Source organism: Saccostrea cucullata, unplaced genomic scaffold (genome assembly GCF_032062105.1).
Source record: "Saccostrea cucullata isolate Sc308-1 unplaced genomic scaffold, CSIRO_AGI_Scuc_v1 ctg1495, whole genome shotgun sequence".
In the NCBI taxonomy this organism is placed as follows: Eukaryota; Metazoa; Mollusca; class Bivalvia; order Ostreida; family Ostreidae; genus Saccostrea; species Saccostrea cuccullata.
Genome location: NW_026923034.1, coordinates 148777 through 175331, shown reverse-complemented (window position 1 = coordinate 175331; position 26555 = coordinate 148777). Strand labels below are relative to the sequence as shown.

Here is a 26555-nt window from a genome sequence, read left to right as displayed (position 1 = left end):
TCCGAGATCTCTGGAAGGCTCGTGAAGATGTGAGTGATAATGCATAATGAAACACTTTTCAACACATTCGAATTGTAATAAGCCTTCGTTTTATTTGAAAACTTAGTGTGTTCTGACAATAATACATTACACTTAATATTAATTTCAACAAAAGATATTAGATATCAAAATTGTGTCAACTAATCAAATCGTAAAATAATTCTTTTAGCTATTAATTGTGATAAGTTGTCCCTATAATAATATAACAATATCCATTTCGACAAAAATCATGTCTAGATACATGTATGATGTAATGCAATTTTTTTGGGACGTCGTAATCAGATGTGAACAAAAAAGTCATCCAAGCCATACAAATTGCCTAGTATCCAGTTTTAATTACGTATAAGCAAAACAACGACTTAGGTTAAAGAATTTTAATTATGTAAGTGGGCACAAAACCTTTTGCTTCAGCATTCACTTAGTGAATGAGAGACCACTGCGCTGAGTGGTTCCTCTTTGGCGAGCTGCGTTAACCTTAAGATGTAAACAATAGTAGATTTTGTTCTTTTGCAAGGCGCCCGACCCTACAAGTGAAAGTCAAGTACGGATCTTTTGGGATTTCCTCGAGAGAATACGTGTTCATTCTGATCATAAAACAGAATTGTTTTTAAATTGACACTGCTCCAAACAGGCTGACTGATACCGTTTTTCATTAACTTTAATGTCGATAGTTGTATTCGTTTAAGATATCTTTTTCCCTACGTATACGTAACATGAATTAAGGGAAGATTTAAATATTAGAAAAAGAATTGAATATTAGCTAAGAACAAAACGTTTTGATAAAGGTGATGATTTCAACTTTTCAATCGTTGTTGTTAGACCTGTTAACTTTTTAAACAAATCTTTGGACCTTTTTTGTCTTCATTGAAAACTTAAGATAAAGATTCCCTTGACTAAATTTTTTTCAGAAAGTCTTTAATCTATCGTTACTAGACGAAATCCATATTTAACTCGCGGGTATGTTAAGGGAGCAAATATATCATTTCTCGGGGAAGTTAGACTTTATAAATGAAATTTCGTCTGATAACTTTATCAAAACCACTGATAAACGTAAACTTTTATTAACTATTGCATAAACTTAAATAGCATCTAACGCAATGACCTGCGCCGCCACCAAGGCATCACGTGATTTCTTTTAATAGTGAAATGTTCCTTAATAAAAAAGCTTACAGAATAACAATACCCCGCAATTTAATAACTTCTTTGAGTCAATAATATAGTCGAAAAATCAATTTTGCCTTAAAAAGGGTGCAAGAATTCTACTGTCCTGTCAGTAAAATAATCATAATACACAATCGCACGAAACCTTACCCTACGCTTTGTATTTTACACATATTAACTTATTGTTGTTCTATGACATAATTTTTGTCACAAATGACCGAGGAAAAGTCGACTGGGATACGGATATAGCTGGCTGTGTTACGAAAGAGAATATAATAATGAAAATGAATTAAGCATACCTGTTTATTTAAGTAACTCTATCTGAATTTCATATTATATTCCCGATATTTGCTAATAAACTTTATTTTACGTATCTTTGTGCATGTCGTCTTAGCCAAATTGTCTATACACGACATGATGAATTCCCAAGTTGCTCGATGTACATTTATGACGTCATAATTGTTAGATTTAATCAAATTGACAGATACAGCTTAATACGGAAGCGTAAATTACGGAAACGTATAACCGACTCGTGTTGTTGTTTTAGAACACGATTTGATGATATAAAAATGTTGCAGAATACAATTTCTTCAAGGTTTGGTGATTTAATTATGACAACAACCTCTGATGAATAAATTTTTCTGACATGTTTTGGACGTTTTATACACTTTAATATATCCAAGGCGATTTTCTAAATGTCGCACTAAATTAATTTGTAAATATTATGTCGCTTAAATTAGATATCGCATAAATTAGTGCAATATACTATATATGAAGATTTCTCTTAGACGACTCCATTTAATCAAAGAGCAAACTTCAACAAAATTTGAACGACATGTAACATAAAATGTATACGAGATACAAGATTTTATCATTCCAATTTGGGCCCCTGAAAGGGCAAAAAAGATTAACAAACACAAGAAGGAGGAGGATCCAATTTATTGAACATTCATGACCATTCATGATAATGAGAGCAATTAATAAAAATGCAAAAGAGATATACTCAATATACATACTCGTAAATGTGTTGTATATGTTATAATAAAATTATAGTTAAAAGGCAAGAAACTGGGGGAAAAGTACATAATACTAGCAAGTGGTCTAAGGATGCTAAATAAATACGCATTAAATATTTTCGACTGATGTGAGGTCATGTAATATTAAATATGACCTCAAACTATAAAAAATTCAAAATTCAAAGAGAAAGTTGTATATTTTCTTTGATAATTCAACTATCGTCTGCACATACACTTATGTAGTTTTAAACATGATGTGTAGATTGATAAAATGAACGAAACGATTTGCATTTTGTCCTCTTTCTTTCTAAAGATAACAAACAAGCTAATTATAGTTAGTACCTTAACAGGCACAACCCCCCCTCTCAATCGTGCTTTGTTTTATTTGATAAATTAAGATAAATGTTATAATTTATACAAACATATATTTACAAGTTGTTCTTTGAGTACATTTAAAAAGCAATTACATAAACAATATATAAACAATTATAACACTGTAAAACTGCTTATTTATTTTTGATTAATTCTGAGAAAAAAAACCATTGCGATAGTGCTAAATTTTTGATTTAAAAAAAAAAATTAAATCAATTTCGGAGAATGAAAATCAGGCCTGTAGCTACGGTTTTCAAAGAGTGGCTCCGGTCCTTAAAAAGCACACATTCATCGATTATTAATAAATCTGATGTTACAAGACGTTCTAATTCTGTTGATTTTTGCTCTTTGATTAAATCGAGTCGTCTAAGCGAAATCTTCATATATATGTTATATTGCACTAATTTCTGCAATATTTAATTTTATTACATATTACACATACACATTATTTTAGTGCAACATTTAGGAATTCAACTTGGATTTATCAAAGTGTATAAGTCGTCTAAAATATATCAGAAAAGTATTATTAATCAGAGATTGTTGTCATGATTAAATCGCCAAAACTTGAAGTAATTGTATTTGACAGCATATTTATAACACAATATCGTGTTCTAATAAAACAACACGAGGCGGTTATACGTTTCCTTAGTAAATGGCTCTACACTTGTTGTGTTATAACTTTTTATATTGTCTTATATTTTATCGACGTATCAACATCTAAAGTGTTATACCTCCTTATTTATGTACATATTTTAAATTGTTTTAAGATTTCTGAAAAAAATAGAAGGCAACATCTTTTGTTCAATAGATTTTTTTGCTTTAAGTTTTATCGACTGAAATAATATATCGATTTTCAGATATTGATTAAACAAGATATTTATTCATATCGATATAATATTGTTGATGTGATATAATAAAGATATAGTTATATCGACTTTAATTTATGAATATTTGCGATAAAGAAGTCAGAATAAAGTTTTTTTTTTAAATTATATTTTGACGGGGGCGGGAATTCCAATGAACCTTCACTTCACTCAGGATTCAGTGAAAACTTTTGTATCATGTCAGCATGAACGATTAAAAGCTGAATCAAATTAAAAAGTATATTAAAAAGGGAGATGGAGACAAATTGAAAGTTATAGATCCATAGTGGGCTATTGCACCGATCACAACTTTTGAAGAGGGGGAGACAAGAGTATCTTTGTGCCCCTCATCCAGCTATAAAAAAAAACCCAAAACTGAGTACAGCAGAGATTCACTGATATGTCCCAAAATTAAAAAAAAATCTCACAGATAGATTATCAAATCCCTGGGGTGTTTTTCTTGTTAAAAATTTATTTTGACTGACACTACACTTTCCTCCATTAAAATTTGTGATTAAGCTTATACAAGTTGGCTGGAGTCACAAATTATTTTATATTATTTAAAGCAATAAGAAGTTAGATCTGGTGTTATCATATTTTTATGCGGTGGAGGTTGGAGTGGGGTGGGGGTGGTGGGTGTCACTTTTATGATAGTGTTTCCCGGTACTTTCTATTGTCGCTTCATTAGCGATTAACAATCCCCATTAAACTCGAGAGTTAAGCAAAGAACCATGATGGAATAGATCATATTCCCTCTTCAAAATGATGGGTACAATAATTTCCTATGACAATGCATATAATTTAACTGTTGATGGCTCTCGATCTCCATTTTTCAAATATTTTTTAAAATTTTGTTTCAGCCTATAATCGTACACGATAGCAAATACATGGTACATAATAAGCTTCCCAAGTGAAGTAAAGATTCAATAGATTTCCCGCCCCCGTCAAGTTAATTCAAAAGCACCTTTTTCTGACTTCTTCTCGAAAATATTCATATATCTATATCGATATAACTTCATATCTATTTCTTTATATCGACAATACTGTATTGACATAAATAAATATTTTGTTTAGATCGATGTTCAAAAATTAGTGTAATATTTCAGTCGATAAAAGTTAAAGCAATAAAATCTATTGAACAAAAGAAGTTGCCTTTAATTATGCAACTACAACTCAATACAATTCAAAATATGGGCATGAATAAGGAGGCATAACACTTTAGATGTTGAAAAGTCGATAAAACATAAGACAAAATAAAAAGTTATAGCACAACAAGTGTAGAGCCATTTACGCTTCCGTAGCTTAACAAAATAAAAACTTTTTATTATTGATTTTCTTTACGTGTTTCAATTTATTTCCTCGAGTAAACGTAGGTCGCGAGTTTGCAGGGCTTTTAAAAGTGTTCAAAAACATACCATGAAAATTACCTGTATGATTTCTCTACTTTTGATTTCCATTCTCTGAAAATTTTATAAAATTCGTTTGCACCGTTTTTGTGTAATTGAATTCCAAAGATACCAATTTTACGGAAGCGTAAATGGCTCTACACTTGTTGTGTTATATGTACTTTTGGACAGAATCACCCTCGATATTTAACCCTGAGGCTTATAATCATTTTCATAAATTACATTTATTATAATTATTCAACATATTTACCATGGGGAAAATCCTAGAATATAACTTTGTATATTGTCTTATATTTTATCGACTTATCAACATATAAAGTTAAATAACTCTTTATTTATGCCTATATTTTGAATTGTATTGAGGTGTATTTGCATATTTGAAGGCAACTTCTTTTGTTCAATAGATTTTATTGCTTTAACTTTTATCGACTGAAATATTATACTAATTTTCAAATATCGATCTAAACAAAATATTTATCCATGTCAATATTGTATTGTCGATTTGAAGAAATAGATATGAAGTTATATCGAAATAGATATATGAATATTTTCGAGAAGTCAGAAAAAGGTGTTTTTGAATTAACCTTGCGGGGGCGGGAATTCTAATTAATCTTCACTTCACTTAGGAAGTTTAATATGTACCATGCATTTGCTATCGTGTACGATTATAACTGAAACAAAATTTTAAAAAATATTTTAAAAATGGTGATGGAGAGACATCAATAGTTAAATTATATGCATTGTCATAGGAAATTATTGTACCCATCATTTTGAAGGGGGAATCTGATATATTCTACCATGGTTCACTGCTTACATCTTTTGAGTTCAATTGGGGATTGTAAATCAGTAATGAAGCGAAAATAGAAAGTAGCGGGTAACACTATTAAAAAAGTAACACTGATTATATATGTACTTTGTAAATATTTGATGTTTCACTCTGTGATATACATAGGATCTGACTCATGAATTTGAACCTCAAGAGTCTTGAAACCTCCCATCCCCCTCTGCTTAAAAATATAATAACACCAGATCTAACTTCTTATTGCGTTAAATAATAAATGTAAAATAATTTGTGATTTCAGCCAATCTGTATAAGCTTAGTCACAAAGTTTAAAGGAGGAAAGTGTAGTGTCAGCCAAAAATAAATTTATAACAAGAAAAACACCCAAGAAATTTAATAATCTAACTGCAAGAATTTTCTTAAATTTGGGAACATATCAGTGGATTTCTGCTGTACTCAGATCTTTTTTGTGGGGGGGGGGGGGGGGGGGGGGGGTTATAGCTGGATAAGAGACACCAAGATACTCTTGTCTCCCCCTCTTCAAAAGTGGTGATCGGTGCAATTGCCCACTATGGATCTATAACTTTTAATTTGTCTCCATCTCCTTTTTTTAAATATACTTTTTAATTTGATTCAGCCTTTATTTGTACATGCTGACATGATAAATAAGCCTTACTGAATCCCGAGAGAAGTGAAGGTTCATTGGAATTCCCGCCTCCGCCAAAATAATCCAAAAACACTTTATTCTGACTTCTTTATCGCCAAGATTTATCAGTTAAAATTAATATGATTATATCTTTATTTTATCATATCAACAATATTATATGGATATGATTAAATATCTTGTTTTAATCAATATCTGAAAATCAATATATTATTTCAGTCGATAAAACTTAAAGCAATAAAATCTATTGAAAAAAGAAGTTGCCTTCTATTATGTTAAGAAGTCTTAAAACAATTAAAATATATATAAATAAGGAGGTATATAACATTTTATATGTTGATAAGTCGATGAAATATAAGACAATATACAAAGTTATAACACAACAAGTGTAGAGCCATTTACGCTTCCGTACATTCTTGTAGTAACATATTTCACGGTATTCTATTGAATTGTATAGGAAAAAACGTCGTTTTTGGCTTGTTGTCAGGTAAGGTTTGATTTAAAAAAAAAATCAATAAATTTTAAATCGTGTAGACGAATTTGTTTAACCTTTGGTGTTAAAAAGAAGAAACGATTTGAAATAAATCCATGTGAAAATATGAATATGTCTTCGGGTTCATTTTCTCATAATTTAATTGTTAGATAATTGCTTTTATATTGAAAAATGTAGCATTTTTAAGAACAACGTCATGAAATATTGCGAAGTCATGCTAATTACGTCTAATATCAGTGGAAATTCACGTCAAAGGCGCAAACCAATTATCAGTCCTTTAGTTTCTTTTTTATATATTTTCTTTATGTGTTTATTTCTTACCTTTTTTTATTCATGAGCGGATTCTCGCCGGTATTTGCAAAATAAGAGTAAACTTGTATGTCCCTCTGGAAAAAGCAGACTTCCAGTTGAAATCGCAGATATATGGTCTAAGTTTGTTTGAAAAGTCGTATGTATGAAGATAATTTAGAAGTCAAGGACTACTAACATCCCCAACCTCGAAATATGTTTTTTTACGCTTTGTTTATATCCTTTTTCTTTAGAATATTCAGCAAGGCTATCTAATCAACAATAACTTCTTCTGAATCAATTTTCACCAAATATCCTCTCAAGTATAAGTATTACTGCATTCAGTGTTTATATTGAAATGTTTTTGTTTCAGTTAACAAAGAGGTAGCGAATAGCTAAAATATATATTAACTATATTTTATTTTATGCTTGTACGTATATGGATAGAAAAAAGCGTACTTAAAAGGAATTTTTAGAGGGGTAAATTGGACGATGATTTAAACATAAATTTTATTTGGCACAATCAACAGGCAGATTTTGTTTTGTTCTAAGGCTTTCAATGTATATATTCGGCGTTAATTCTACTGAATGAACATGGAAAGCAACGCAGCGAATAAAATATGAACATGTAACTAACAACAACGCGTGCCGTTACTTACACAGGCAATTGGAGTATAGACCTCCCCCTCCTTTCTTTTTTCTGGGGGTTTTTCTATTTTGGATTTTTAATACGTATATTTTTGTCGTTTTCGATGATACTAAAAAAGAGACGGCTTGCAATTTGTTTTTATTCTTGACATTTGCTTTACTTAATCTTCACTTGCATGATCAATATCTAAAGCGTAGAGAATCATGTAATATGCAGACATCGATAAATTTGAAACACGCTCTTCTTCCTTTTCATATTTCCATTTATATAATTCTTCATGTGCCTCTGATTAGTCAATATTTCGATTATTTCAAAAGCAGATATTGTGTTGAGTTCAAATAAAAAAAGATGGGAAAAGTTTACTCGCCCCCGGCGTTAGGAAGTAAAAAATGAAAAGGATGGAGGGGGTCATATCCTAGGCTCCTTTTGTTATTTACAACAGGTCAATGCCGCTCAAAAATGTATATAGCTTTGTTTATGCATCATAAGTATTACCCCGGTAGTGCCTTAGCAGTTTTTAATTTGTGATCAACCTGTATATAGATTTGTCCGAGATTAACACATACAGTATCATAAATGAATTCGACTTTCCATCGGTGAGCAAAGTTTTGACGCTGTTTACGGAGATAAATGAAAACAAACATACATGCCATACATGGTTGTGTAGAAAGATTATCATAGAAGACAATAGATATAAAACAGTTTGTTAGTGCATTTCCACTGAAAGTGTACACTAAAATGACTGCATTTCTAAGGAGGGTGTATCGAGTGTAATTCGGAGTTAGATAACCTGTTTTATAATTATACATGTATTTATTAAATGTTTATAAATCATACATGATACAGAGGTTTAAATTTATTTCCGAAACAAGTACATGTGCTCCGATGCTCAGAATAGACCCGAGAAGATGCGCTTGACAACACATAATGAAACGCTTTATATTACTTTCAGTGATGGTCATTCGAATCAAAATAAGCCTTCATTATTTTTTAAACTTCAGTATTTTCTTTGAATATTGTTACACTAAACTTCCAATTGCAACAAAAGTTATAGTTATATAATGTACTGAATTTTTCCCTTTCTCACCGTGACGTCATAATCAGATGTGAACAGGAAAGTCGCCCAAATCATATGAATTGCGTACCCAATTTTATTGACGCGTCAGCAAATCCGCGACCTACGTTAAATTACATAATTACATAAATACCAATTTTACGAAAACCTGTGTTCTAAAATTGAAGTCATCTCGACCACTATGTCATAATGGTTCACCGAATGGTTCAAGGTAGAATATTCTGTATGCTTCCTTATCATCCCTGCGCTTTCATGAGTAATTCAAAACCGATTATTGTTAAAACATAACCACAAAAACCAAAATAGATTTTTAGTAAAACTTTCTAAAGTAATATAATAAAATGTTATATTTATGTTACTATTCACAATTTTTTCACAAATAATTAAATGACATTAACTTCAGAAAATATTCAAAATGAAAGTTTCACTTAAAATTTTCGTATGCCCAACTTTTGCTTCAGACTTGTAATTGTTACGTTAATTTTCAAACTTCCTTCAAGATCGATAGCAATCGATAGTTAAAATAATTGATGTTTGTTTTGTGACAAATATTTAAAACTAAATTTTACACAGCACTGTTAAAGCTAGAAAAAGGGGCGGGGCCTAATTTATACGGGAATTGTTTACTTTGACGTCACACAAAAATATTACTTTAATGCATTCATCATATTACCCGAAAATGAAATAATTTTCAACTTTAAACTGTATCAGCATAATAAACACAATTGAACTTACCAATGCATTATCAAAAGTCGCTAGTTAAATCCCATACAATTGGTTTTAAACAAATCACTAATCTCGATGAACTTATCAATCATTGCGTCATTTTGGTAAAAATGACGTAATTCATGTACTATGAGAAGCAGATCTGAATTTTTTTTAACAATGAAAAATGCTCTTTATTATAAAACAGAATATTATTTACAGGTTTTAAACAGGTTAATTATACCAATGTATATCCTTTGTTAAGTGCAATTATTCATCAACTATCGAAAGAATGTATTTAAATAATTCTGTCGTGTTTTAAATTTCATGTTAGGTATAATTTACATCGAGGTGCCTCATAAAATAGCTTTTTGGCAAGGGCATACACTAAATAAATCTTGACCATTTTTTGTATATAAATAAAAGATATGTTCCTTAACTTGAAAAGTGCTGCTGCTTTCCTTAAATGGAGAGAATGACTTCATGAGTGTATTCGACAACCCGTGTCGCACTAGTGTTAAATATGCGCATGCTCACTGATTGAACTCGAGTGAACTAAATAAAACATCTCGTGTTGTTTAATGTTTGTATAAATATGACTGGGAAAACAGTATATTTCCTGTATTTTTGGTCTAATTAGGACAAACAACTGATTAACAAACAATATCAAATAATGAATAGTAGATAATTTTATACAAGACCTCATAAAAAATGTTTTTTTTTTTTTTTTTTTTACAGTTATAACATGTATTTTATAGATCATTTATCCTTGCAAGTCAATACCTCCACTTGTTGAATTAAAAAAAGTAAGTAATAACAATGTCTTCACATACATACATGTCAATAGTATGAAGTATAATATTGACGTGCCATCGTATTTGAAAAAGGGGGGGGGGCAAGCCAGAGAAAAAAATCCAAACTTCTATTTACTTGGAAGAAGGGGATGTAGGTCCCACTTCCTTCAGTACCAAATGTTATTCATACAAAACGACTAGATCCTTGATTGGCTTTATTGTAACAAAAAGAGGGAGGCTGTCGGTGGTCTCTCAATGAAGATTTTTTAAACATAAAGAGATGCTTAGAAAAAGAAGTGTGGGGAGCGCTGGCAACAGAAATAATAGAAATATCAAACCTTTACAGTTCCTTAGTATGGCTTTGTGCAGGGACAAAAATATATAGCTATAGTAGGAATGAATTAGTATATAGCATTAATTTGTTAGCGAGGACCTAAATTAATTTTTAAAAAGTTATACGGGATAATGTAAGCGCAGACATAATATTCTTTTTCAAAGGGGGGGGGGGGGCGGCGGCACCAAATCTCACAAATGTTAAGTCTCAGAATTTTTTGACAAGCTAAAATAAATAAACAAAACAAACAAGTTATAAAAATTCAAAATTAATAAATAAAAATAAATTTATTACAAGAGATATGCGATTTTATCGGCATACCACCTGCAGTACTAGTATATCACATTTTTTTTTTGGGGGGGGGTGGGGGGGGGGTTCATATGTTTGGTTCATGTGATTCGGGGGCCTTAAGGCAGGTATTTAGGTGCATATCACAGAGTCCAGAAATTATTTGCGATTTTATTCTTCTTGAAAAGAATTTAGAATGTTTAATGGTTAACAATTTCCAAAACATTTAAATTTCAAAAATTTATAATCAACATAAGATTTTGGTTTTAGTGTAAGTCTAAGGGGATCTAGAGGTTAGGGCAATAATTATAGGCAGACAAAAAAAACTGGATAAATTTATTTATTTTAAAAAAAAAAGTGTAAAAAAACTGTCAATGATAAAACAACAGTAATTTTAAGAGGTTGATCTAAAAACCAAAAAAAAAAAAAAAATAAAAAGTGGGTGTCAAAATTGTATTGCAGACTTTTTTCATTGACGTTGTAAATTTTTAATACAAACACTGACATATTTATGCAGAAACTGTTTTTGCATTAACAATGCGACTTCACTTCCCGCAATTTTTTTTTTACCTGTTACTCCAGGTAAACTGAGGAGTATACTCGCGTAACACGGGTTGATCACCCGTGTCGAAGATAGGTTGTTTTATTTACAACTCTAGTGACTCGTGTAACCCGTGTCGCTTAATCGAATATACCCCATAAGTACACAAAATATTTGGTAAAAGTCAAACATATTTCGACATCAGCCTATTTACTTGAAATCATAACTATTAAAACACGAATTCTTTTCAAAGCAGCAGCACCTTCCAGAAAGTACAAAATATGCAGAAACGATTAATAGTTTAAATTTTTAATTTCAACCAGGGTATGCCCTTGCAATATTAAAATTTGTTATTGACCTACATTCCGTGTACCTACTATTCATTCAAAATGAATGCATGGCAAAATGAAAACCATCTATCCTTCTTTGTTCAATACAACAGAAGTGAAAAAAAGAATAAGATAGATTACACGATCAGAACGTACTGGTTCCTGCCGACAAAGCAGGTAACAACATTGTCTTCGTTTGTAAGGCTCATTATATAAATTGCATTCATGAAGAACTTGGATTTAATTCTACAAGTGGTAATCCTACTTATACAAAAACTTCTCTTTCTAAGGAAAAAATTCTTCAAAATCACCTGTCAGTTTTGAATACTTTTAATATTCCACAGAGTCCAAATGAATCTGAACTACCTTTAGTTAGATATACCGTAAATCTGGAAATTTTTACGTCGATTTATTTTTGCGAATTTGGGTCAAAAAGCTGTTGATTTATTTTTACGCTTCAAATTTTTGCGAATTGTCACTGGTGCTAAAAATAAAAATCACTGAAGATTTTCATATCAGGTTATGTTTCAAATTAGTATGCACAGTAAGAATACCACCAGTATACTCGCAACGTGGCAAGATATTTCAAAATCGCTCCGAAACAATTTCGATAAAAATACAAAAGGATTTGCACTGGAAATAATTTCTAAATCAATTAAAAGAAACATTTCAGAGGTTGTGTATGCCTTTTAACCTAAAGTATAATCCAAATGAAGAAAAAATATAACTAATCTTCTCAAAGTTTGGTTTTTTCTTACCTAAAATTTACATGCCGCGTTTACATTTGGAACTTTCTAGTAAATGCACTGAGTTTGAGTTATCGCCCGTGTTGATAGACGGTTAGATAAAATGACATTTCATGGCAAATTAAATGATGGAAAATAATTGAAAAGGGGCATACCCCTCAGTGCTTGTCAAATCATCGGACGATATTGCATATAATGAGGGCAATTTACACGCACGGGTAATTAACTTGTAGTTACATATTAGACTAGATAGTGTAAACAGGTTTCTTTTTAAAATGACCGGTGCTTACCGACCCCTATTCACTGAGTTAAAAAAAAAAAGACACCAGTTCTCGGAAAAAAATTCTTCACATGTTGATTTATTTTTAAGAAAAATATTTTTGCGAATGCAATGCACGCGCAAAATTGCTAAAAATTTATCTACAGTAAAAATTTCCAGATTTACGGTATTGGATTCCGAAATTTCATAAGAATCCTTACAAACAAAGATACATTGCAGGTTCCAGTAAATGTTCAACCAAGCCTCTTTCCTTACTTCTCACTAAAATATTGACAGTAGTGAAGGAAAAACTTCAAGAGTACTGTACAACTATATATTCAAGAAGTGGTGTAAATCAGATGTGGATGCTTAAAAATTCTAAAGAACTTTTGGACAATTTGAAATCACAAGACTTTACAAAAATCAACAGCATAAAAACTTACGACTTTTCAACTTTATACACAACAATTCTCCACGAAAAATTAAAATCCAGGCTTCTTGATATAATTGACAGCTGCTTCTTAAAAAAAAACAGTTCTCGTAAGTTTACTTACCTCGTCATTGGTCATTTGAAAAATTATTTTGTTAAAACAGATTCTGATTGCACACATAAGTACTCTGAAGTTGACATCAAGAAGATGCTTGAGTTTCTGATTGACAATATCTATGTGGTTTTTGGAGACCATATATTCCAACAATCTATTGGAATTCCCATGGGTACAAATTGCGCTTTGTTATTGGCAGACTTATTTTTATATTCATATGAAGCAGAATTTATGCGGAATCTTTTACGTGAAAAGAAGAAAACACTTGCTTTGGCCTTCAACTCGACATTTAGATATATCGACGACGTATTGTCAATTAATAATGATAATGTCCATTCCTACGTCGATACGATATATCCTGGTGAGCTTGAGATAAAAGATACTACAGAGTCCGACACTTCTGCTTCATACTTGGATATAATACTTTAATAAGACACTAATGGTAATCTAACAACCAAGCTATATGATAAACGTCATGACTTTAATTTTTCTATCGTCAACTTCCCTTACTTATGCAGCAATGTACCTCGCAGCATTGTTAAGGCTTGAATAAGGGGGCGGGGCTTAATTTATACCGGAAAAGTATATTATGACATCATACAAAAATATGACATTCATGTTGTTCTCATAATTCGCGTAAATGAAGTAATTTGCAACCCTAAACAGTATTAACATAATAAACAACATTATAACTGATCAATGCATTATAAAAAATTGCTAGTTAAATCCCTTGTAGCTGCTAAGCACTCGTCGCAATGAACTTGTTAACATGACGTCATACTTGTAAAAAATGACGTTCTTCATGTGCTGTGAGAGGCAAATTGAGAAATTGTTTATCACCGAAAAATGTGTTTTATAATTAAATGAAATATTATTTATGTCTTCTAATGCTTATAGGCAAGATCACCGCAGCTTGTTTTTGCTAATTTTGTAAAAGTCAAATAAAACACTTTCATGTTGATGAATAATGTCATTTATTAAAATGACGATATAAATGTGAACAATTTAACAAACAAGAAGGGGGATCAGATTCACAAGCTTTGCTTATCAGTTACGTAAAAAATGATAATGTCTGATCCCCCAAAAATGACTAGAAAAAAGTATCTGTAAGACAAGACAATCAAAACATCATATTAAAAAGTTAGCAAATAGATGGCACATCAAAACAAAATAGGCAAACATCACAAGAAAAAGTTGGCAAAAAGAAGGTACATCAAAGACACAATCAAAACTTCAGAAGAAAAAGCTTGCAAAAAGATCGTAATCAAAACCAAATACATAGAAGCAGTAAAACAATTGAGTAAAAACTATAATATAATATAAATTTTACAAAACATTAATGATAATATTTTATGGATAGGAATGCTGGGGTGGAGGTGGGTCTTCAAAATAGACATGCTTCATGTTAGCGGTGGTGAGCGCGCGAGTGTGAATGACTCGCTGAGCTAACCACGTGACCTTACACAATCCCTCACGCAAGGCGTGGATCTGAGAATTTTCACAATTTACCAACGTAAATGTTTCTGGAAACCTCCAACAAATTATCGCATGAAATACATAAATTACAATTTTTATTCTAATAATTGTTGTTTTATGTCTTCTAATGCTTATAGGCAAGATCACCGCAGCTTGTTTTTGCTAATTTTGTAAAAGTCAAATAAAACACTTTCATGTTGATGAATAATGTCATTTATTAAAATGACGATATAAATGTGAACAATTTAAAAAACAAGAAGGGGGATCACATTCACAAGCTTTGCTTATCAGTTACGTAAAATATGATAATGTCTGATCCCCCAAAAATGACTAGAAAAAAGTATCTGTAAGACAAGACAATCAAAACATCATATTAAAAAGTTAGCAAATAGATGGCACATCAAAACAAAATAGGCCACAAGATGTGATATGCAGGTCACATCCATGTAAAATGTGACATGAAAAATCACATCCGTGCCATCCAAGGTGAGCTTGCACACATCAAATCTATATGAAGGCAGTTAATCACTGGCCTCTCCACACATTTCAACTTAAAGTAATGAAATGAAAAATAAAAATCTACCTTTCATTAATCATTCCGTTACCAGTTATCACGAAAATGTAGTTACATGTCATATAATGAAGGAAATACCTGTATTAACATAATATCCGAGCAATGTTAATAAATAACGATATTGAGTAATACATGTAAGTATGGAAGAAAACTAATTTCAGAGTAATTAAATGACAAATCAAAAAGTATTGTTTATTGAGCCAGCAAGTAACGAAGTCAGATGAGGAGTATTTAGATATCCAACAGGAGTTATTCACCGACCTGTCAATGTTGGAATGAACATGTTCCTTAAAGTATTTTCAATTGTAAGAGTAGAGCAAAAACAGCAGTTAAATAACTGACCTGTATTTACATTACATCTTTAGTGAGTATCAAAATATTTATTGCGAGTATAACAAAACAGCAGTTAAATCATTGACCTGCATTTAAATTACATCCTAATATCTAACTAATTTTCACGCGTAGAACAAAACAGCAGTTAAATCACTGACCTGTATTTAAATACATCCTAGTATCTAACTATTTATCATGAATAGAACAGAACTGCAGTTAAACACTGACTCGCAATTAAACTACATTCTAGAATCGGACTAATGGGAGTAGAACAAAACAGCTATTAAATGCTAGATATTTATTAATATTTTTTTTATTCATTTATTTACATATGTATTTATTTATTTATTTATTTTTAAGAAGAACAAAACAATAATTACCATTGACCAATATTTGATCTTCATTCTTGTATGTTACAGATTATTTGAACTTATTAAGTTTAAGTGATTTTAAGCAAATATATATATGCCATGCATTTGAACTGATGTCCTTCAAAATACTTATAGAGATTTCTGAACTGTTTGTCTGTGTCTCATGAGTAGCTTACCATATACACATTTGCAGAAGATCCAGATTTACAGATTTCCCTGCTTTGAAAAATTATTATATTATGCTAGCGGCCGGGGGCTACATGTATCTATCGAGAGCATGCATATTTCCAGATCTGTCCCTGACACCCTAATGTAGATTTTCCAAAGGGTTTGGAAAAGTTTTGGAATTCCATGGAATTCCATTCGTTTCCATACCAAAGTCGAATAGTAAGTCTGGAAGTTCTTGGAATATTTTGGAATTTGAAAAATTAAATGGACTTAGACATTTTTTGCTTTGGAAAGTAGTGGAATTCTTTGGAAAAAATGATAAAATGAGAAACTTAGCCATTTTCTGAACTGGAAAACTGCGGAAAATTACTTAGAAATTTTTAACTGTCGACCAATAGTACAATAACATCGGGATCGAAGTCGGGCTCGATGAACAATTAATTTAAACAACAAGCTGAAATTCAAAAATATCGAAGGCAATGTTGATGTTGCACGGAAGGAAAGTTAGAAAGAGAGTGTCTAGAACAGGGGAATCATGATTAGCTTTAGATGGAAGAAGATGAAGACATTTTAAGACCCGGTAGGTACAATATTTTTACTGTATTTTATGTGTCCTTGAATGAAGAACGCTTCTGCTACTGTTCATTAGTCTGGGCACCACACATAAACTGCTTGACGGTGAAATTGTTAGTGCACTATTTCAATTATAATTAATTATTAAAAAACTCTTAAGATCATGGATTTTTACCCAAATGTCCTTGTTTGGGGTCGAACTTATGTAAAGAATTTTACCTATACATTACTTTGTTCAAGTCAAGATAACATTTACAGAGTCATGAGAGTATGATGCACAATGTAATTAATTATATATATTTTAAGGCATGTTCATAATCATTTTCAGCTCTTATTTTAATTATTCTATAGCTGTTGCTGCATTGTGTCTGAGATGATCCCCTCAGCCCTGGCGTTTGATAATTTGGTGCATGTAGATGCTTAGCCAGTCAGTCTCTAGGCTTGTGAATATGGTGAGAACAAGCTCAAATTATCGCTCAAACCAAGTTAACTAACTCTGATTTTATTAATCTATGTCTATTAACATAAATGTGTTCTACGGTGCGACCGTTGGGGGCGAGCGCAGTTATTTACTTTCAAAATCCTTTATACAGATTTTACTTGCACTGCCTATCCTCAGTTCATTAAAAAAGAAGAACAGAATAACAAATCAGTTCCCACTTCCCAGGCATCGGGATAGAGATTCTGAATTTTCGATAGTTTTCTACAAAATCAGAAATACCTGAGCCGTTTAAGTGACAAAAGTATGACATCAAATAAAAAGTCCAGTTGACTCTTCACCGCAAAGGATAATTGGGAGTTTGGAATTTTTTCACGCTGTGAGATAAAAATTTCTTGGAACGATGTGAAGATTTCAACCCAAAATTCCTCTGTTCATAACTATATAGTATATTGAGCTCGTTACACGACGCTCACTGCCCTCGCTATTAAAAAAAATAGTGCAACTTTGCCAAGTAAACAAAATTTAAAGGTTTATTCTTAACACGCTTAAATTCCTTATTCAAATATTTAATAACAATGCATTCTGACAGGTAATCTAAACATGAAAACTGCACAGACATGCCTAATTACTTTAGATCGAATAGCAATCATCTAATATGAAGTATACGTGCATTTTATAGGAATCCGGGTGCTCACAAGGACAAAAGGTGTATGAAAAGAAAAACATAAAGGTAAGATTATCTTTTTCAGTGTTAGTCAGGCATTGAGCTTGAGCTCAAACCTTTTTGTTTTAGCTTACCTGAACCATTTTAAGGCCTAAGTGAGTTTTTTTAAATCAGTGCCTGATGTTGTCTGTCATCTATAAACTTTTCACATTTATACATTCATCAGAATTTATCCTAATTTGAACAAAATATGGCAAGATAGTGAATTAATTCCTATTCCATAGTAAACTGATTTGCCAGGTAAAAAAAATCAATTGTTTTGTATAGCTTTTGTTTATTGTTTGTCATATATTTATATGGATATCAATAATGATGCATCTTAATGGTCATCTTTTTCTTTCAGAAATCGTGTAAGGATCAAAAGTTTGAAGTGTCTGTTGGAATTATCAACATCGAACTTTCTGAGACTTCGTACTGAGAGTGAATCTGTTCGTGACACCAATTATCTGTCAACCAGGTTGACTCAACCTTCTAACATAACCATTTGCTAATTACATAGAATATCAGTGAGGAAGTGATTCTCTAGCAAACACGTCAGAAGTTTTGGATCTTCATTAATTGGGATCTTTGGCACGTGCGTTGGGAGGAAATAGCATCTGTTGATTTTATGGGATCATTGTATCAATATAGTTGTGTAGTAAATATTTTTTGCATGTAATACATGTGTTTGTCACTCTAGTCAATAACTTTGTACCAGTACATAAGCATGATAAGCCACTGGCAGTTCATTGTAAATGTATACTTTGTTGAGTTGTCAATGTCTATTCCAATTCCATAGCCAATTTCATTTATTAAAACTTACTTCTTATTTTAGAAAATGCAGACTGGAGTTTACTAAATTCATGTATATCATGACATAATTATCATTAATTTAACCAAGTACACTGATTTTCCAGTAATCATATTTTCTCTGTAAACAACCTTTAATGTAAAATACTTTCCGTGAGAATATTTTATGAAAGTGTGCTTATATTTTACATCTGAGAGTTATATCATATGCAATATTTGTCTCAAAAAACATTGTAAAAGAAACAATTTTTTTATTTTAAAAATATAGATTTGATCTATGAAACATTGTGATTTTATAGATTTTTTTTGTAATTATTTGGCACTAATTATTTCATTTTTCTTTGTACGTGTATTTGGAATCCTGGAATTCCATGGATTTCCATGGAATTCCTTAGATTTACAAATATCCTGGAATTCCACGGATTTCCTCCGCAAATTTTCATTCTGGCATTGTTCCGCTCTTTTCCAGGCTAGATTCAAAATTCCAAATCATTCCGAAAAAAGTTCCGTCCCAATACTCCAGAGAATTCTAAAGAATTCCGCGGAACAAAAATTCCATGGAATTCCATGGAATATGCTTTGGAATTCCATGGAAGTTGCGGAAAATCTACATTAGGGCAATGACAAATGAAACATATCTTAATGAATTATCTAAATGGTGTGTAGCACTTTGTTAATTTAGTAGTTTCAATTATTATCAGGATTAATGGTTGAGATCTATTATGTCAACAAACTTAAATTTTGACAAATTCAACCTAGTGATGAGTGAAAATGCTTTTCGTATAAGAAGCATTTTATTCATAATATACAAAGTGTACAATATGAATATGGATTGAACAGCAGGCCAAGGGCCTGTATTAGTTCTCTCCTTTTGAGATCAAGGTACAATAAAATTACTGTACATACTTAAGTTCCACAAAACATGTAAAATAAATTGATATTGAGAGAATTATGAAAAATACATGATTGAAGAAGAATCATGTTGAGAGTGCTCATGTGTAGGACACTACGTCAGATATCATTCTACTTACTACAACCTTGAATTATTTAACTTTATATATGTGAATGTTTATTTTATTTATTTATTTTTTTATTTATTTATTTTTTGTAAACCATTAAGAGTATCTTCCAAATTGTAATATTTTAAAAATTTGTATCAGAAATTCAAAAAAATATAAACAAACCCCAAAATATTTGCATAACAGCCCTTTCTCTTAGAACTATCTGACCCAAAAGAGTGTATCCATTAATTCCTTGAAGTATGCGCTTTTCATGGAGGAATCTGCCATATTTCTATTCCAGAAAGTATAAAGAAGATGTACACGGTGAAGGTTAAATTATTATGTTCCTAAGCGTTTTGAATTGAATGTAAAATTCCTAGATTATACTAAGTTCACCATGTAATATTGTGTCAATTGAAAAGTCGGTTCTTAAGTTAAGAATTTATTGTAAGTCCAAAAATCTAAATTTTACAAATATGATTTGGAACAAATTTCGTAGATAGACTACAAAACTGAATAACACAAGAATGTTCCTAGATTGCCTTCCTTACAAACTCACAAATCTGTTCTTGACAACTCTGCCTACTTTCATACTGACCGGCCAATTAAAATTAAGGATGGAAAATGTCATGAACATAGGGAATCTGTAAGACATTAATTTACCACACTGAAATTAGGTAGAGCAAAGCATAGCAAATTCAAAGAACGCAATCCTAGGATGTAACCATAAATTTGATAACAAGATTGAGTTAATAACATTGCTATCGTCAGACAGGAAAGAGATGTCAAGAATGAAATACTGCCACCATGTGCAAAAAATGCCTTTCCTAAATATCAAAAGAAAACGATTATCTTTCAACTACAGATGTCAAACAAGACCGAAAATTAATAGAATTTTCATATAAAGATATGTTGGAGAAAATTTTACATGGGGTTAATTAAAGCAAATTAATATTAAAAGATAAAGACCGCAGAAACGTACAATGTACAACATGAGCTAGTAACTCCAAACAATGTCTAACATTATGCTGTCTATTAGAAACTTTTTAAAATAATTTTATTATTATTATTATTATTATTATTGTATTCTAGCCTGGCAATGCTTAATTTCCGAAAAGGGACGCAAATTGAAAAACCTTTCATTTAATGTACTGACCGTGCATGAGGTCTGTACTAATTTATAAAAATAAATTAAACCTATATTTACCAGCTATATAGGGAACTTATTTGAATTTTTATGGAGGGGGGATCTTCCTATATTATTTACTTGCTGACTCGCCTGTAAATGTCTTATTTGAAACCAATTTGAATGATTTAGCTGGTATGAATGCTATGTGAACCAACGGTAGTGGATATCCTGGTTACACGGCTGATTTGGGGCACACCTGTAGCAGCACTGCAGCAGTTTAGCTAGCAAACATATGAATCTTATACCGGCTGATCGCATGAAAGTTGTTGGTAAAGTCAAATTGTATCTGGAATAACACTAGTAGACGGGCTGGTTTAGGACATTATCCACCGGTGGCGCGGATCTTATGCAATTTGTTAGATAAAACAGCTCGCTAAGTCAATATTTGTTAAACAATTCAAACCTGTATCAATAACATTAGATTCATGGCATCCGGCACAATTCTGCTGGGCTCTCTGGGCTATTAACAGTTAAAGCTACGCTTCCTCTTAACTCGGGCTGCTAGGATGTAGCAAATATGCACACTGGCAAATTCATCAAAAGGCATCTGCAACTTAAACATGAAAATTATATAAATACTTTTTAAGTCTAAGGTGTCATTTAAAGAAAGGACGCCAAAAACCAACAACTGAGTTGTAAACAAAGTGATACATCATGTTCATTATCATGCTCATAGAAAAACTAAATGTAACACCTTGAACAGAAAGAGTAAACTTTTTCCTGTATTACAATCATACTGATAATAATCGATTAATTCCCCGCTGAGAGGATTCGCTTTGACGAAATTCTACATGTTCCGGGATTCTACCAATTTCAACAAACGAAATATTAAAGAATAAATCTATTAACTCCATAACACAAGATAAAAATGTCACATGTATAGGAGATACACTTTTTGTAACACGTACTTTGTAACAACTAAGAACTATTGTGATACTCTTACTTGAAATTGACTGCAATGAACATGAAATGAAGTTGCCATTATGTTTAGATGTAATAGGGCATATATACTACCACTTATACGTGCCTGTCTCGGATAAGTGAGTTTATTTCAGTAACCCTATGTCCTTCCATTCCGGATATCTTAAGCCCTTACAGATATATAATCATATGTGCCTTTAGTCCTAACCTATCAATCCGGAAAACATAGGCTATTTACATGTACTAGTCTAATACTTAGTTGTTACCTCCTCTTCCTCTCTTGATAAATCGATAAAACGGTAAGGTCATGGAAAATTTTGTGAAGTTGAATTGTTGCAATATGTTAATTTTCCAAATGAAATAAGGTTGATTTCATGGGTAACTATCAAGGTTTGTAATTTCAAGCCAATTTAGACGCGTCGATGGTGTAATTTTACCTTGGATTTGGCCCGAGATTTTTTGCTAAGATCACGTCGATGGAATTTAAACACATGGTTTAATCTCATAATCTGAATTATAGATAACAGCAATAATAAATATATGGGAGTCAAAGCATGGTTTAACGTTAGTAATCATTTTTAGGAGAAAAAGTTAAACAATCCCCGATTCGTTTTTTTAGGGGTGGGGGGTGGGGGGGTCAAGCGCAGAAATATTTAGTCAGGCATACAATTTGTCAAATCCGTTTTAAGTTTTGTTTTCCAATGTAATGAAGTATGAAGAAGGTATTTACATATTTAGCCAACATTTAATAGTCTTTAAATGGCATTGTCTAATGAACATTCACGAGAATTGCGTCATTTTCACTTATGCAGTAATCAAAGTACTGAAAGTACTAAGAGGATGTTTGTTAACATCATTGTTGTGAGTCATTTGCAGTTCGGTATCGTTTAATTTGCTTGCTGGTCTAGGAAAACAATTCAATAAAATGCATAAAGGCATACACGAAAATATTTTATCAAAAAATATTTGGGGGAGGGGGTGTTACAACAATTGATTTTTCCCAAAACAAAAAGGGGGGGGGAGAGTTGGTTCGAAATGAACATAATCAATGGTGTAACCCTGGGAACTGTCCACCTGATCAATTGTGGTATAAAAAATTACAACTTTAAAGTCAAATATATCTGATTATTTCTTTTAGGGTGAGCTAAAAAGGCTCTAACACAAGAGAGCTGTAAATTTGGTTTCATAATCCTTAGAGTAAAACAGCAATAATTAATCATTCATTTGCGTTAGACTAGATATGCTGGGTTAAGCCAAAAGCAAGGAGTAAATTATATTTGTACAAGACGCACTAGGGTAAGAAGTGTAACTACTTTCTCAATCTTTATACTCGTCGGAGGTCCTTTAAAAAATGAAATTAAAATTCACAAAAAAAAAAAAAAAAAAAAAATTTATGATTGAGTTTTTTATAACTTTTGATAGGAATGACTGGGCCGCAAATTAAATCTTGTTTCCAAGCATTTAAATAGAAATATTAATAATTTCAATCTCTAATAGGACTAAATTCTTTACCCTTAAATGTCCATCAAGTACATAATACTCTGACATTATATTAGAGCATTTCACTGTCAAAAAGGATTGCCCAGGAAATAGAAAATTCACTAAATATGCTGTACTTAAATTAACAAAGATTGCATGGGGGGAAAGCACATTTTAATTAAATAAAAGTTAAAATATAAGGAAATTATAATCATATGCTGTGGTGGAAAGATGAATGAAAACATATGAACTGTAATGACGATTAAAAACAACATTTTTAATCAGATTTTTTTTTAATTACCCAGTACACTTGTAGTTTTAAATAAGAGGGAAATAATTCTTACCAAATTTTCGGGTCATAAATTAAGACACTTTACAACCTTACATGCTAATTGTAATAAATGAGAGTTATGTTGAAATTAATGAAGGATTTAACCGTAACACATCTTTAATGTAATTAGTTACACAAAGCTATAACATACTCCAGACTCTATATCTCAGAATTTAACTAATTTCAACATTCAAAGTAGTTGTACTTTGACCAATCCATTGTCATTTAAACATAAGTTGTTCATTACCCACCAACTTATCTGAACTAGTTTGCATGTGTGACTGATCATATAAGATTAAGAGGCATTGTTAAAGGAAGTTCTAAAGTAACATTAACCAACTAAAAGGCCAATAAAAGACATGCCTTTGCTTGCTTTTGTCATACATTACAACCTGTTTCAGAGTGCATAACCTTCACAATGCAACTGCCAAAATTTAATGTAAAGTATTTTATATTGTAGATTATGCACCAAAACACAAAAATCAACAGATTGATGTTTAGGCTGCATCACAAAATTCCTTAATTTTTCATAATCAAAAAAACTCTAAAATAATTATATTGTGCCATTTTGTATTGGATAGGATTATATACAAGGTCACATAATTGATAAGGCACAAGTTTTATCATGATTGATCAGATAAGTTTTACAAAGCAGTCTTTTGGACAGGGATACCCCCATTTTAATAATATCAATACATCTAGAGTAAATGTGTACAAAAATAAAATCAATTCCTTTTTAGTGCTAAGGCAAATAAGAATTAGGTGTATCACTCTGTGTGTCAGCATACAGTGACCTAGCTTAAGTTAATCAAACTTGCAGATGACAAAAAATAATTTTCGCATGAATATAACGATATACCCAATTCCATATGCTCAACAATCTAAAGTAAACATAACAAAGGCATGTTAAAAATAACTTATACCGGATTCTTATAAGTTAGGATTTTCCTTAATTACCAAATATGCATTTCAAGGTTTAAACTTGATATAAATTACTATGACCATCATTTCTGAGAGGAAACTATTCTCTTCGAACAATATTTTGTTGGTCAACATTCTTACAAAGCTTGTTTTTTGTTTTAACTGAGTTTAATTGCCCGGTTGACAAGATGAAACATAAATCCAAAATTTACGGTTCCTTTAATCCAAGCTTTATATGAGAGGTTGAATGGGAGGTTTGGCTCAACCCCTTTTAACAGGAATTGCGGGCAGGTTTAGACAGTATTGGATAGTTTATAAAATATGTTTGTCATTTTTGTAGGATAAATATTAAATCTCGCTCACTTCATTTACTGAAGCAAATACTACACATTAGAATGCTACAGGGAGAAAAAGGTTATTATAATTTTGGAAAATTGCTGCTTTTCAAAAGCATATTGTGTAAACATTAATAAATGCACAGTGGATCCCGTTTAATCCAATAGTAAGTTTGTCAGCCTTCTGGTATCAGAATAGCCAAATATCTGAATAGTGGGTTGCTCCATTTCTAGTCCAAATATAAGGCCTACAAGATGTTCACCTATTTTTACACTCTTTAATGGTATTCTATTTTTCCCTATTACTAATCGATAGTTGGTTCATAAATTGTGAAGTACTAAAGAAGGGTCTTCAGGTTTATAGATAGGTATATAAAGGAATCGGTTGGGAAGGGGGGGGGGGTATTAGGACACATACACATTGTTATTGTTAAAAGTTGTAAAAAGAAGCTTAGTACATTAAGCGAAGAGGTGAAACCATGACAGCATCTTGTCCTGTTCCAATTTTGGTTTGTCTCAGTACAAAATCCTTTAAGACAACTATAAGCAACACTTGCATGCAAAGATAGTTATATTTTTCTAAGTTCTATAGAACTTTGTCACTCAAGGAAACTTGGTAAGAGGTGTTTTAATGATTTAAAAGCCATAAAAGAGTTACAGCCTTGCAGGTATTTCAAACAAGTTACCAATGGAAAAATACAGTGTCGGTAAGTATCAACAATGTTAGAGGAAATAGTAGTTGTTATATACGGACAAGTCATTGGCTCCTTTTGTAAATCTTGTGTAATCACTTATTCTGTAAATGTTTATTGAATGAGCAGGCCCTGGTCGACGGTGACCATTTGCGTTGAGGTACTGCCGCCGTCACCATTCTTGGCACCCCCTTGGTGGCGGTTGCAGTTCCATGATTACTCGTAGTAGACACGAGTATTCGTGGCCCTTGCAAGTGGCGTATTCCGTCGCACCTCAACGCAATTGGACGAGTGCAACACATATTCTTACGCTCATTCCATTGTTTATTGACTTGATTGATATTTGAATTGATTGATTGATTTATAATTGATTGATTGACAAGTAATTGACTTGATTAATATTTGAATTGATTGATTGATTAATAATTGATTGATTGAATTTGATTGATTATTGCATTTGTGACGTTCTTGCACTTGTGACCTACCCAGTGCATGATCCGCCCGATTTGGGTCGTCACATTTGTTGTATTGATTGTTGATATGGGGCAGCCCTGTGGTAGCCCCAGCAAATTGATCACCGCGGCCAGAAGCGCCATATTAAACAAGCAAAATAACATCCATATTGTTTGTTTGATTTACAGGGAATCTGAAATAATTTAAAACAAAACAGTGAAAATATGGATAACTTCGACCCATATGCATACATATAAACTCCGCACAAAACATGAAGATCGAGCGTACGGGTAACTCTAAACTAAATGAAATCCTGCTACATTAGACGCAAATGTCATAATGTGCAAACAATACATAACTGCCTCTTATTGGCATATATGTAAAATCTACAAGTATACTAGGAACAAACTCCTTTAACATAGGTATGCCAATGTA

General features: G+C 31.7%; 1 long non-coding RNA gene across 1 annotated transcript; it reads left to right on the top strand.

Annotated features, from left to right (window-relative positions):
• Nucleotides 1-16732: 16732 nt before the first annotated feature.
• On the top strand, nt 16733-18392 carry LOC134262987 (uncharacterized). Its single transcript, XR_009991161.1, has 4 exons — nt 16733-16850; nt 17195-17295; nt 17965-18015; nt 18353-18392. It is a non-coding gene; the product is annotated as an uncharacterized LOC134262987 (long non-coding RNA).
• Nucleotides 18393-26555: the final 8163 nt, after the last annotated feature.